This window comes from Chiloscyllium punctatum, chromosome 22, assembly GCF_047496795.1.
Source record: "Chiloscyllium punctatum isolate Juve2018m chromosome 22, sChiPun1.3, whole genome shotgun sequence".
Classification (NCBI taxonomy): Eukaryota; Metazoa; Chordata; class Chondrichthyes; order Orectolobiformes; family Hemiscylliidae; genus Chiloscyllium; species Chiloscyllium punctatum.
The window spans coordinates 30,113,239-30,128,013 of NC_092760.1; the positions used below are offsets into that span (position 1 = coordinate 30,113,239).

Consider the following 14,775-nt stretch of genomic DNA (forward strand, 5'->3'; position numbering starts at 1 on the left):
TGGACTGTCTGATGGTCTCCTTTTTGTTTTTTATTCTGTAGTGGGACGTGAGCTTTGATGCCTGGCCTGCATTTATTGCTCATCCCTAGCAAGCCACTCAGTTCAAGGGTAGCTTAGACATTTCAAAAGGCAGTTGAGAGTCAACCGACAAAAGAAGTCTGGAGTCACATGTCGGCCAGACCAAGTGAGCTTGGCAGCTTTCTTTCACTGAAGGACATTAGTGAGCCAGTTGGGCTTTTCCTGATTGTCGGCAATGGTTCTGGATGTTTTGTATTTTGAACTCAAATTTCATCCTCTGCTGTGGTGGGATTCACAGGAGGGTCCCCAGAACATTAGCTGAGTTTCTGGATTAATAATCTAGCAATAATATGACGAAGCTATCAAGTTCCCTCAAAGCTACCTCGTTGTGATGTGATCTCCTCACTGTACCACTCTTGTCAGTCTCACAGATGTGGTACAGTGAATCCAGCCAATGCTTAAACTCTGAAATCTGGAGCTCCCAAAATACCTGTGGCTGATGACACTTCCCATATGTACGGTTGTCTGGGTCACTGGTAGTCCACAACTTTCCACCTCCTACATGACATGCTTTCAGCATGACCAAGCTGTCCTGCCATATGTTAACTTTACTTAATTTGCATTAACTTTATTCTATGTTGCTTTTTATATTCACTTTATATTACTTGACCATAACTTACTAAACCTTACTAGGACTGGGAACCCTAGGGAGATTTAACACATTTTACTACAAGGATTTTCAAAGATGTCAGGGTGCCAACCTGCATTGCGTGCTCTGAGGGAGCCATGGAACGTTGACAAAATGATTTCAGCTTTACCACTCCTCTAACAAGCCCCCATTCTCTTCGTCCTTACTGAGGGGTCGTCTCTATTCTCAAGCTGTAAGATTGGGTCATAGTGGAAAAAGGTTCGGGAAGATGCCCTTTACTGTTGTGATAAACCTTAGGAAATCATTCTTTCCACTGTGCACTGGATTCCCACTGGAACCCAATTCACTAATTACTCAATCTGTGTCTCACTTGGATGCAATCTCCTGACTGTTTGCCATTTACTGACCTGGTATAGTGCTGGAGTAGGGTTTTTTTAGTCATGCATAGTGTTGGTGAGAGATTTGAGGAGTGTTTTGGAAGTGTAAAGTGTTGGCTTGATTCTGGTGGGGTGTTTTATTGTCTATGGTGTATTTCTGGGAGAGTGTTTTGGCAGAGCATGGTGTTGGTGTATTTCTGGGGGAGTGTTTTGGCAGAGCACGGTGTTGGTGTATTTCTGGGGGAGTGTTTTGGCAGAGCACGGTGTTGGTGTATTTCTGGGGGAGTGTTTTGGCAGAGCACGGTGTTGGTGTATTTCTGGGGGAGTGTTTTGGCAGAGCACGGTGTTGGTGTATTTCTGGGGGAGTGTTTTGGCAGAGCACGGTATTGCTTTGAGCCTAGAGGAAAAATGCTTCTATGAGTCAGTGCAAGTTTGCATTTTTTTTCTTTTGCAGATGTGGCTGCTTGCGTCATTTATGCCGATTTTTGTGTTCGGTTTGTTTGCATTTAGCTCTATATCTGGAAGCTGCAGAGCAAACAAATGAAGTGGTGGGCAAATAGGAAAAGCCTTAAAATGGAACGGCCCAAAAATACAGCTCCAGCAGCATTTCCTCTAGTGAATGGTGTGTGGAATTTGGTATTTTTTATTGTCAATGCCTTCTGAAGCAGTTTAGCAATTCATGCTGCGGATGTGTGATTTGAGTTTGGATGAATGTGTTCGGATTTTTGTGAGCAGGCTCAGTTGGTGTCAATTTAACTGCTTCAGATTTTGCTTCCAGTGTATGTATTGTCACTCCCATGAAGGAGCGGGTTTAAGATTTTCTTCCTTTTGTCACCCCTTGTTCTAATTCTCTAATTCTTCTGAACTCTCCACCCTCCCTATGATTCCTACCCATCCGCCTTGTCCTCTTTTCCACACTTATATGAAAGAAACAGGCAAGAAATCTACTGCTGGGTCAGCAGGGCAGCTTGTTAGTAGTCTCAGAGGGAGGTCACCCTTGTGGAAGGACGTATTCTCCCCTCGATCATTCCTTGTTTCCAAGAGGTGGCTATGTGATGGCACAATTTTATCCCCCACCTCTGCTTTCAAGAGGTTTATGGTGCTCAGGATATGATGTTAGTCATGCCCTGATAAGCCAGGCTGGCACTGGTGAGTAACGGCCCACGTCTGTTGTTGCCAAACTTTGAGGCCTCACTTTGTAGCGTATCTGATCAGCCCTGTCGCGTTACAGAATTGTTGCAATGTTTTCAGCCTGTCGAGTTTACACTATCTCTCTTTGCATTTTAATACAGTGCCAGTCTGCTGGCCTTTTCCCCACACCCTTGCATATTGTTTCTCTCCAAATAACCATTCAATGCCCTCTTGATTGCCTCAGTTGAATCTGTTTCCATTGCACGTCCAGACCCTAACTACTTGCTGAGTGAAAAGCCTTTTTTACCTCACCTCCCATTTCCTTCTTTTGCAAAACACATTATAACCGGAAAAGCAAGGCTTCTGGTACTGAACCCTGGAGAACTCTACTCTAAACCTCCTTCCAGCCTCTAATTGCTGGCCTGATCCTGGCCATCTCTTTGTGAACAAGGCACACTGCTTGCAGTTCTCCAGTCCTCTGGCACCGTCTGTGAATCCAGAGAAGATTAAAAGTTGTTGTCAGTGCCTCTGCAATTTCCATTCTCACTACCTTCAAATGGATGTATCTCCTTAACCCCTGGGGGCTCAAATCTGACATTTGTACACCTCATACAGCTGGAACTGTTGGCACCCATCTATCATTGGACTCAGCTTCTGAGATCCTGTCAGGATATTTGGAGAGGTGGGGTGGGTTGTGCTTTGGTGAGGCCTTGCCTCGAAGCCAGTGAGTTAGAAACTTCATATATAGAGGAGCTCAGTACTCTTATAGGGCAAGTGCCTCACTCATTGGCACTTGCCCTATAAGAGATTGATGGAGATTCTGCCCGCTCCAGAACAGGGGTGCCCCAGTCACTGTCCATGGGTGGACTTTGTTTTCGTGCCAGAACTCCAGCAGGAGACAATGATGTAAATAGAAAAAAGATAGCTTCTATTGTGTACATACAATGGCCTCATTGTTTATGTCTTCTTGGTTTACTGTGTAATCTTACATTTTGCTGTCAGCCTCTTGGTCACCAAGTCTTAAATTGGAAAGCCATCTTTCTGGGTCCTAAGTGTTGGAATGTCCTCCGTAAATCTATTTGCATCTCTAGTGCTGTCTGTTCCTTTAGCACACTCCTTAAAGCTAAGCTTTTAGGCACTTGATCTTAAGGTGACCTTATCAGTGTTGTCTGCTATGTTCATGTGAAGTAGTTTGAAATGTTTTGCTGTGTTGGAGGTGCTATGCAAATGTAATTCATTGATCTATTTCTCTAAAATGGTAGCTTCACGTGCACCTTTGACGTCTTGGATCTTCTGAGCCTAGGAATGTTAGATTAAGAGTCTTTTATCTAAAATATACTCATTATTTATCACAGTCACGATTAGACTTGAGCTTTAAGGATGTAATGGCTGCAGTAAGAAAAGAGTGAAGCAAGTTTTAAGGTATTTGAATGGCTCAAGGATAATTAGGGATGGGAATTGATTGCTGGTTTCTCAGGGTGACCAACCTGAACTGTTAAACCTGTTTCTCTATCCGCAAAGGCTGCCTGACTGGTAAAGTATTTGCATAATTTTCTGTCTCCATTTCCGATATCTAGCAATTGGTAAGGAGCAACAGGAAAACAGAGTATTGTCGTGAGATGGAGAGTCAACACCAAGTGCAGCAGGGGTAGCCAGAATGACCTGGATCAGACAGTGATGATCTATGACAGCATAAGGTTTCTCTTGCACTCTGCTGGAGTCTGGGAGAGATGTTGCAGAATGCCTATGTACAGGAACAATTGTCGATAGGTAGAAAAATGGGAGCTGTTGAGGACAGACATTGGGAAAGCGAGTTCCGAGCTCCCCTGAGTCATTCTCCAGTCGTGAAGTTAGATGAGACAGTGAAACAAGGGCGTCCATGTTAGAGATCGGTTTTAAATGTTCAAGTATGTATTGCAGCTGTAAGTTCAATATAAATGACATTCTAATTGTGGGGGATAAAATACAACATCTGAACTGGAGCATTAGATGCAAAGAACTCCAGCTTCTCCTAACACTCAAAAGTTACATTAACACTGAAGCCAACATCCGATACCCCCAAAACCCAAGAACCTTGGTAGTTGCTGCGTCTCCATTCAACTTTCACACACTCACTTGTTTACAGGAACAAAGAAGCTCAACAGAAAGGATCACTTCCAAGGCAGTTAGACAAGGAGGAGCTATATTGGACTGGTTTCTGCCATTGAAAGGCCTGGAGTCGGGTGTGGGCTGGGCATTGTATAAAATCTCTACTAATACGAAAGTGTCAGAGAACAGCAAAGGATTACTTTTCTAAGCTTGTGATTTGTGGACAGTCAGACTGCCTGGCCCCTCAGTCTGCTCTCATTAACAGCAAAATTATGGGCAGTGGCAGCAAACAGAGACCTGACATTTCTCCGGCAGCCATGGACAGAACATTATTCTGTTTTGGGTGTGGAAGGAGAGCTGTGGGCTATACTGAGCCTGAACTATCAACAGAAGTGAGAGAAGGCAGAGGACTTGCCTGGGTTTTATTGAGTGAAGGGCGTGCTGATCATTTATGCAGCTTTACACTGCCATTTCAGAAGTTGGTTAGGGCTTTTCTTCAGTTAGTCAGTCTTAAAACATTTGACATGAACCATTGGAGCTTTGAGATGGTACAGCTGAAGGAGTGACTGACCTGGCTTGATAGATGCATTTGGACTGAGTGTAATTAAATCTCTCCTTCCAGTAAGAGCTTGAGTTTAATTACTGCGCTATCCTTTCAGCTGGGGTTGAGATTAAAACCCCAAGTGAGGTAGATGGAATGCGTGTTTGTGTGTGTGTTTGGAAACACACTAAGCTAGTCATAGGGATATACTTTGCCTGTCACTATCCAGTGGGCACATGTCTAAGATATAAAGCTGTTGCTGTTCAATACCTTTAAAATGAGCTTTAGTCATGGCACATGGAGAAAATTACATTTTTGCTTCGCTTTGGCGACAGTGTGGCTATTGTGTGGTGTTCAGGCAGAGTAAAATGCACCATACAAATAGCTATTCCATTCCACTGGGAGTACTGGATAGAGCAGTGACTGCCCAATGGTATTAATGGTTGTCCAATGGCTGCCGAGGGGCATGTGCTCGGTGTACCAGGTGAGAAAGTTCACCTTTTTGAACATGGATACCCTCCTGCAAACAGTTGTATGGGATGAAGGCACAAGTGTTTCCCACACAGCGACACCTCAAGAGGAAAGCAACCACTGATGTGTCCTAGTGTGGGACCCAGGTTACGGTAAAGTGTGTGTTGCTGCTGGGCCACGTCTCGAAGCGAAACTCCCGCTTTCATATGAACCTACTGGTGCTCAGATTCAGCCCAAGCGTCATTTAGAAAGAAAGGAGAACTTGCATTTATGCACAACCACGGGTGGTCTCAATGTGGTTTACAGTGCATGAAGTATTCTTGAAGTGTTGTCAATGTAGGGTTGTCTTTTTGGTTTTTAAGAAATCAGGTCAAGAACGTTGTGTGCCCAAGATTGAAAATATCAGAAGAAAGGCAGCAATGAAGGAGGAAATTGTGATTAAGTTAAAACCAATTCTGTGAAAGAATGAGAGACAAGGAAGAAGCTGTGTTTTAACTTGAGTGTGATCATTAGTCAGGATTTCTACTAATTTATCAAGACATTTTATGTATTTTTAGTAAATTGCCTATGGATGGGGAATGAATATAATTTTTTCTTTACATGGATCATCATAAGTATTTACAAAAATTTGCTTTGCAGAGCCACCAAGTGTGCAGATCAGTGCACCTCAGTGTAACAGTTCACAGCAACATTGCATGGGAAATGTTGATTATAGCAATTATCAATGGTAATACTCAACAGGAAGCCATATCGAAAATGACAACCGGGAGTAAACAAAAGGTTAAATTATATGTCGTTTGAGATATTGAGAGAGTGTCACCTCTGTGGATTAGAAACTCCATGTGTACTGAGATTCTCACTCATTAACATGCACAAGCATTCTAACCAGAGCGACCAATTCAGACCGAGGTTTACGTTGGGACTGTGGAGTGCAACTGGTTGTGTTTGAGAGTGGAATTCATGATAGGGTCATTGTGTCTATTGTAGAGGAAGCTCCTTCAGTATCAAACCCAACATGCAGTAAATGAAATTGACCCTTGGGGGAACTGCAGAATTTGATGCCTTCTGACTTGCTTAGCCACATTCAACAATCTGGTACAGGAACATGAACGGGTAGGGAATAGAGGGATACTGACCAGATGCAGACAGGTAGGATTAGTTTAGAATGGCACCATGGGTCGGAACAGAAGTGCGCGTCCCTGTTTTGTTCTGTTCTATTCTCTATGGTGCTGTGGCTTTTGAGTCAGTAAAAAGACAAGTATCAGTTCGGTGTTTAATTAAAAAGAAATTCAGTATACTTTGTGGATCTTGCATGACTTTGTTCGAAGTGCAGTGAGGGTTATACTGTTATATGGTAGTGGTATTATCATACTCTGTATGATGTATTACTATACTGCTTGGATGAAGTTGTGCTTATTTGTAAAAAAAATGCAGTCATTGCAATTTAATGTAGAGAAGTATGATTTGATAACATTTGGTGGGAAGGATGAGGACGGGCTTATATTTCAGGTGCCCAATTCTGTGAAGTTGGCGGCCCAGGTCGAGAAAATGGTGAACAAGAGGCACATGGGATTTATAAGTAGAGGAATGGAGTACAAAACAAGCAAGCTGTCATGAAATGTTTAGGGCAGAGGTGGGTAACATCTTGATAAGCAAAGGCTGGAATGTGGATTTGAGGTTATAAGACCAGCCAAGATCCAAGCAGGTTGTAGAGTCATAGAGATGTACAGCATGGAAGCAGACCCTTCGGTCCAACCCACCCATGCTGACCAGATATCCCAACCCAATCAAGTCCCACCTGCCAGCACCCGGCCCATATCCCTCCAACCCTTCCTCTTCAGGTCCAAGGGACTGATTGGCCTCCTGTTTGTCTGTATGTTCATATGTAAATTTTGTAAGAGCAGTATATGACCTTAACTGTTGCACTGTATTTAATTCTTTACATCAGGTGTGAAGACATTAGAGAGGGTGCAGAAAAGATTCGCGAGATGAGGAATTTCCCCTTTTTTGGACAGATTGAAGAAGCTGGGACTGTACTCCTTGGTGAAAAGATTTGATTGAGGTGTTCAAGATTGTGAGGGGTTGGATGGAATGGTTAGGGAGTGACTGTGCCCACTGGGGGATAAAAAAGAGGGCAGTGATTGGCACAACAACCGAAGGGCCAGTGGGAGAAAATTTTTTTAATCATTGAGTGGAAAGGCACAACCCAGCTGCAAAACACTGGCGCAGGTCAAATAAATGTTGGCTTTCAAAGAGGGTTTGGATAAGTACCCAGAGCAAAACGAGTTTGCAGGGCTGTGGGGCAAGGATGGGAGTGGGAATGGCTGCGTTACTCCTACAGAGAGTCAGCAAGGAAAAAAATGTGCTTTCAGGGATAATATCTTTCTGGTTTCTCTGCTTTCACAAGGTAGGTTGGAGGTAGTTCTTGGAAAGATCCTGAAGTCATCAAGGTCAACAGGAAATGATCGACTTTCCTCTGTTAGAGCGTTTTTGTATGGGCTGACCAAATTTTGTAAACTGAAGCCAAACACATTGGAGAACTCGTGTTTGGTATTTGATGTGTGGTCATTGGACAGCTTACAGTGGTTTTAGCTGGTCATTTCTGTCAAAAACTCCCTGTTTCTCTCAGAGGTACAGGCACTCGTTCCACCTGCATTGTCTCTTTCTTTTACTTGTTGGTGTCTTGCCTGTTGTTGAGTGTAGATTTTTATTTGACATACATGAAGTGGCACTGGAAGCTGGTGGTTAATGTTTAAACCAGGTCCACATTGTGTCATCCTCTGTAGGGAGTGTGACAGTCTTGTGTCTTGGTGTTTCTCATCAGGGGCTGAATGAGGAAGCCTCTGACCACGTGGACTGTAGTGTGGTGCTGCAGTGGGTTGGGGGAAGTATACAGACTGTTTCATACTGGAAAAACACCGACTAGGTTTTCTGTTGATCCAAGGATGAGCTGTGCCTGCCACAGTCTGAGTGACATAGCTGGTTGTAATTCTACAATGCAGTAGTGTTGTGTTAGAGGGGGAGAGGACTGGCAATAATTTGACATAACAAGTCGAGAACAATGCAGAATAAGTACCATTTTCTTTAAAACAAATTGCAACCAAAGTACAGAGTAAACCCCTAGCAGAGGTCCACTGCACACCCTTCCCTCTTCAGAAGTGCACTCATGCCCAGATTAATATTGAAGTGACCCCCTTCACGCTTGTGGGTTTGTCTCGGTTATTTGACCAATTTCCCAGCATCTATTTTGGTGATCGGAATTTTAAAAAATAAAAATAAAGCCAGGATCTCCCCATCCTCATCAGAAATCATATTACCAGAGTCTGCAATAAGTTCTGAAGTGTGGGATATCTGAGTCATGAGAGGAAAATGAAATACCTATGTCTATACTGTACCTCTGAATTCCCTGCAGAAACCAGAGTCTACAAAGAATGAATGTGGAATGCTTGATTACAAAACTGAGCTGCAAATGTGAGGATTTTCAAGAGTAGTGAACCTTGGCTGAGTGATGAATTGGGGTTCCTCTGTGTAATAAGGATACTACATATGGGTCTGGTACTTTTACAGTTTAAAGAAGTGAGGCTATTAGTACTATCAGAAAGTCAATTCCAACTTCACATGTCTAGCTAAATGTGGAAATCGGGAAGATGCTGTTCAACTTTTACCCTGTTTGGTTTACTTCATGCTGTTATCTTGCTTAGAAACACGTTATTTAAATACAGGGAAAGCTGTGAAAATGTCCTTACCCATTAAATACCCACTGAACATGACATAAAACACTAGGGGCTGTCAATTTTACCACAAGGGGACTTTTACTGATGTGCTGAATTATAATTATTATCTCACAACCTCTCTAACTTTGAAAATTTTACTATTGTGTGGTCTTTTCTTCCGCACTGTAATAATTGGGGTTTTAATACAAAAATATACTTGTTACCCTTCTGATTCTTTATCACTCTCTTGATGTAATCTTGCTGGTTTCAATTTCTTTATTCACAGAAATATTTTCACTTGCACTCTCAATAAGAATCCTTCAGTTCCATTGGTTAAAAGAAATCCCTTTTTTTTGTCCTGTTCACACAGATCCCATATCCATTGTTGGGCACAGGTCAAATTATCATACTACTGCTTTTATATTCAGCCAATCAGAAGGAGGTGGTGGCAGAGTGTTAACACCAGGCTAATGTTCGAATCCCAACATGATAGATGGTGAAATTTAAATTCAAGATTAAAACAAAATGGAATAAAAAGCTACTTTAAAGATGACCATGTCACTATTATCAGAAACAAAAACAGAAGTTGCTGGAAAAGCTCAGCAGGTCTGGCAGCATCTGTGGAGAGAAATCAAAGTCAACATTTCGGGTCCCTTCCTCAGTCCTTTAGAAAAGGAAATCTGCTGCTCTTAACTAGTCTCATGCATAGGACAAAGTTGAAAAGACAGCTGTCGGAGATGAGAGAGAACTTGGGAAAGAGGTGAGTTCAAGGAAAAGGCGGTGGGAAACATTTTGTGAAACTAGTGAGTTAAAGGGACGGAACCAGCAAAGGCAGTTGAAGGAACCTAAATGTGACTCCATGCCCGTAACAATGTGGTTCACTTAGGGTGTAGGTTTGATATCCAGACGTTTCATTACCTGGCTAGGTAACATCATCAGTGGCGACCTCCAAGTGAAGCAAAGCTGTTGTCTCCTGCTTTCCATTTATATCTTTTCTCCTGGATGGGGTTCCTGTGGTTTGTGGTGATGTCATTTCCTGTTCATTTTCTGAGGGGTTGATAGATGGCATCTAGGTCTATGTGTTTGTTTATGGCGTTGTGGTTGGAATGCCAGGCCTCTAGGAATTCTTTAGCATGTCTTTGCTTAGCCTGTCCCAGTCGAAATGGTGGTTTTCTTCATCCGTGTGTAGGGCTACGAGGGAGAGAGGGTCGTGTCTTTTTGTGGCTAGCTGGTGTTTGTGTATCCTGGTGGCTAACTTTCTTCCTCTTTGTCCTACGTAGTGTTTGTGACAGTTCTTGCATGAAATTTTGTAGATGAATTTTGGGATTGAAGGATGGGTCAGCAAGTTTGCAGACGACACAAAGGTTGGAGGTGTTGTTGACAATATAGAGAACTGTTATAGGCTGCAGCGGGACATTGACAGGATGCAGAGATGGGCTGAGAGGTGGCAGATGGAGTTCAACATGGATAAATGCGAGGTGGTGCATTTTGGAAGGTCGAATTTGAAAGCTGAGTACAGGATTAAGGATAGGATCCTTGGCAGTGTGGAGGAACAGAGGGATATTGGTGTGCAGGTACATAGATCCCTTAAAATGGCCACTCAATTGGACAGGGTTGTTAAGAACGCATATGGTGTTTTGGCTTTCATTAACAGGGGGATTGAGTTTAAGAGTCATGAGATCTTGTTGCAGCTCTATAAAACTTTGGTCAGACCGCACTTGGAATACTGCGTCCAGTTCTGGTTGCCCTATTATAGGAAAGATGTGGATGCTTTGGAGAGGGTTCAGAGGAGGTTTACCAGGATGCTGCCTGGACTGGAGGGCTTATCTTATGAAGAGAGGTTGACTGAGTTCGAACTTTTTTCATTGGAGAAAAGGAGGAGAGGGGACCTAATTGAGGTATACAAGATAATGTGAGGCATAGATAGAGTCGATAGCCAGAGATTATTTCCCAGGGCAGAAATGGCTAACATGAGGGGTCATAGTTTTAAGCTGGTTGGAGGAAAGTATAGAAGGGATGTCAGAGGCGGGTTCTTTACACAGAAAGTTGAGAGAGCATGGAATGCGTTGCCAGCAGCAGTTGTGGAAGCAAAATCATTGGGGACATTTAAGAGATGACTGGACATGCATATGGTCACAGAAATTTGAGGGTGCATACATGAGGATCAATGGTCGGCACAACATTGTGGGCTGAAGGGCCTGTTCTGTGCTGTACTGTTCTATGTTCTATGACGTTGGGTTGGCCATGGGTTGTACTGGGTTTTTTAAGTTTGTTAGTTTTTGTTTGAGAGTGTTGGTGGGTTTGTGTGCTACTGGGATTCTGAGGGGTCTTAGTAGTCTGGTTGTAATTTTTAAAACTTCTTTGATGTATGGTAAGGTGGTTAGGGTTTCTGGCTTTGTTTGGTCTGCTTGTTGTGGTTTGTTCTTGAGGAATCTGCACACTGTATTTTTTGAGTATTCGTTCTTCTTGAATACGTTGTATAGGTGGTTCTCCTCTGTTTTCCAAAGTTTATCTGTGCTGCAGTGTGTGGTGGCTTGTTGGAATAGTGCTCTGATACAGCTTCGTTTGTGTGTGTTGGGATGGTTGCTGGTGTAGTTAAGCATTTGGTCAGTGTTTGTCGGTTTTCTGTATACGCAGGTTTGTAGTTCTCCGTTGTCCTTTCTTTTGACTGTGACGTCCAGGAATGCGAGTATGTTGTCGGTTTCTTCCTCCTTGGTGAACTTTATGCCTGTGAGGGTGTTGTTGATGATGTTAAATGTCTCTTCTATCTTGTTTCGTTTTGTGATGACAAAGGTGTCATCTACGTAGCAGACCCAGAGTTTTGGTTTGATAGTTGGTAGGGCTAGTAATCCTAGTAGCAAACAGACCCACCAACACTCTCAAACAGAAACTAACAAACTTAAAAGACCCAGTACAACCTATGGACAAAACCAACGTCATCTACAAAATTCCATGCAAGGACTGTCACAAACACTACATAGGACAAACAAGAAGAAAGTTAGCTACCTGGGTACACGAACACCAGCTAGCCACAAAAAGACACGACCCTCTCTCCCTCGTAGCCCTACACACGGATGAAAAAAACCACCATTTTGACTGGGACAACACATCTATCCTGGGACAGGCTAAGCAAAGACATGCCAGAGAATTCCTAGAGACCTGGTACTCCAACCACAATGCCATAAACAAACACATAGATCTAGATGCCATCTATCAACCCCTCAGAAAATGAACAGGAAATGACAACACCACAAACCCCAGGAACCCCATCTAGGAGAAAGATATAAATAGAAAGCAGGAGACAACAGCTTTGCTTCACTTGGAGGTCACCACTGATGATGTTACCTAGACAGGTAATGAAATGTCTGGATATCAAACCTACAGCTCAGCGAGCAAACCTACACCCTAAACCTCAACCTGAGCTACAAACCTTGCAAAAAATGTGGTTCACTTTTGACTGCCTTCTGGGCTATTAGGAGTGGGCAGTAAATGTAGGCATAGTCTGTGATGCCCACATTCCCATAAATGAATAAAAAAAATACAGCAGTCTGACTATGGAGGAGGAATCCTGTATTAAATAGTAACTGGTATGATATATCTAGTGCCTGTAGCCCTATCTTACGCAGTTCTACCACTAATTATCTAACAGAGTAAGTGTCCTAAATAAGTGCCTGGTGTGTTGTAGTTCTGTATTTCTCTGCAGTGGCCTGCATATGGCGATAACAGGCCTTTAAAGTTATGTCCCGGTGACCTGCTTTCTGAATGCAATTGTGCCTGTCAACTGCTGTGCTGCATGTTGCTGCCTATTCTTTGGGAACCTGAAAACAAATGGAACCTGCTGATAGTGTACCCAGACTGACTCTTGTGGCTGGGCCAGGCACTGCCCTCTAGTGTTTACTTGTAGCCAGAATGGTGTCAATCAGAACAATAGAAATTAAACCTGGACTGACCCAGCCTCCAGACAGCTTGGTTTACACATGGGATTTTGAAGAGGAAGTGCATCAAACCACATATTACAGATGGTTTGAGGTGTACTGTTTCAGTGGCAGATTCATGTACTTTTGATTCATACACCTTCCTCAAGTCTAATGTTAAATAGCATTGCACAGATTAAGTAATATCTGGTGAACAGTGATGTATAACAGTTTGAGCTGTTTTGTGAAGTCTGCCTTACTCCACTTTAGTGAATTGTCATTTTATTTACATATTTATCTGTCTGTAACCATGTGCCATAACCTTGTAACTCTGTTGTTACGGCTTTAGTCAGTTCACTTTCCTACCTAATCTCTAAATACATCATCTATTCCCATCCTCGTATCATTACTGTGTTATAATTCAGACTAGTTGCACTATCTTCCTCCTTAACTTGTTGTCTCATAACTAATTACTTTTCCTTCTTAAATAAAAGCTTTTAAAACCTGTAGTTGATGTCACCTAAATGCCACTTTGTGATTTACCCCAACATCTTGCCCAATCTTTTCAAATTTGCTTCCTCCACCAGTGTCAATGTCCTTTACTCCATTTGAAATGTGAGCCCCCCCCTAATGTGCTCCCTCACACTCCCCAGTCATTTCCTTTGGTATTCTCTTAAATCCAGCAGAGGGCAGAATTCAATGTGCCCTGGCAAGCAACTCACCTGGCCATCTGGCTGTACCACTTCAAACATTGCTGAGTTATGCTCCCCATCTCAATAAAACCATGCACTAATCAATGCTCATCCAAGAAAAACTGCTTCACTGAGCCAGGCTGTAGAATGTACTAGCTGGGAGTGCAGTGGAGGCAAGTTCAGTTGAGGCACTCGTGAAGGGATTGGGTTGTTATCTGAAAAGGAAGAATGTGGAAGAGTACAGGTAAAAAATAGGGGAATGGCACGAGGTGAAGTCAGATGCAATGGGAGAAATAGCCTCTTCCTGATCTGTAAACATTTTGGGATTCTATGTTATGAATGCACAGTTAACCTCCAGCTTCTCTTCATTGTAGACAATCTTCTTTAATCACCTCCCCTGCAGCCTTTAGCTCCACCTCCAGTTATAACTGCAAGGCGTTCTTGGACAAGATTCACAATTCCTTCAGCTATCTTCGCTGCTTCCCTCCCTTTAGCCCCATTAGTTTCACAAAATGTTCCCTGCCCACCTTGTCCTTGAACTCACCTCTTTTCTAAATTTTCTCGCAGCTCCTGCAGTGCTCTTTCCAACTTTGTCCTATGTGTGAGAGTCAGCCACTGCCCCCTCAGCCCCACTCTGACCAAGTGACTCAGTACTCAGCTTTGCTACATTAACTGATATTGTTAATCATTCTATCTGGTCAGGTAAAATCATCCCCCCCCCCCCCCCCCCCAATCCTCAAACCCTACTTCATTAGCCCTCTCCTCAAAAATACCAGTCCTTGCCCCCTCGGTCTTTGCAAACTACTGTCCCATCCCTTTCCTTCAGGTGCTTGAAGAAGTTCCCAAAACCTGGGTCCATATTTCTCACACTTCCAAGTCTGATTGCCTTCCAACCAGTTTTTTGGATCAGGCTCCATACCAGAACAGCCTTTGTTCAAGCTGCAACAGCATTATTAGTGACTGTGACCATCATAGGCCTACCCTTCTTGACCAATTGGCCATCTTTGAGCCTGTCCCTGTTAGATACCCCTCCCCTTGATTCAGTGGGGTGGAGCTGTCCTAGCCTGCTTCAAAGGCTAAATGGTCTGCTCCTGAAGCAAACATGTATGTTGTTCATTTCCTGAATATCAAATTTAAAACATGCGTTACCTTTAGTGACTTATCTTCCTCCTCCTGCACTG

At 43.1% G+C, this 14,775-nt stretch overlaps 1 protein-coding gene and 1 long non-coding RNA gene across 6 annotated transcripts in view; one reads left to right on the forward strand and one right to left on the reverse strand.

Moving 5' to 3' along the window:
- The window catches only part of dgkza (diacylglycerol kinase, zeta a), a 790,120-nt gene that overhangs the window by 321,430 nt on the left and 453,915 nt on the right, over positions 1-14,775 (forward strand). The window lies entirely within an intron of this gene.
- The window catches only part of LOC140493474 (uncharacterized), a 59,739-nt gene that overhangs the window by 10,210 nt on the left and 34,754 nt on the right, over positions 1-14,775 (reverse strand). The window contains exon 2 of the long non-coding RNA XR_011963685.1: positions 13,625-13,809. This is a non-coding gene — a long non-coding RNA (uncharacterized lncRNA). The remainder of the gene's footprint in view (positions 1-13,624; positions 13,810-14,775) is intronic.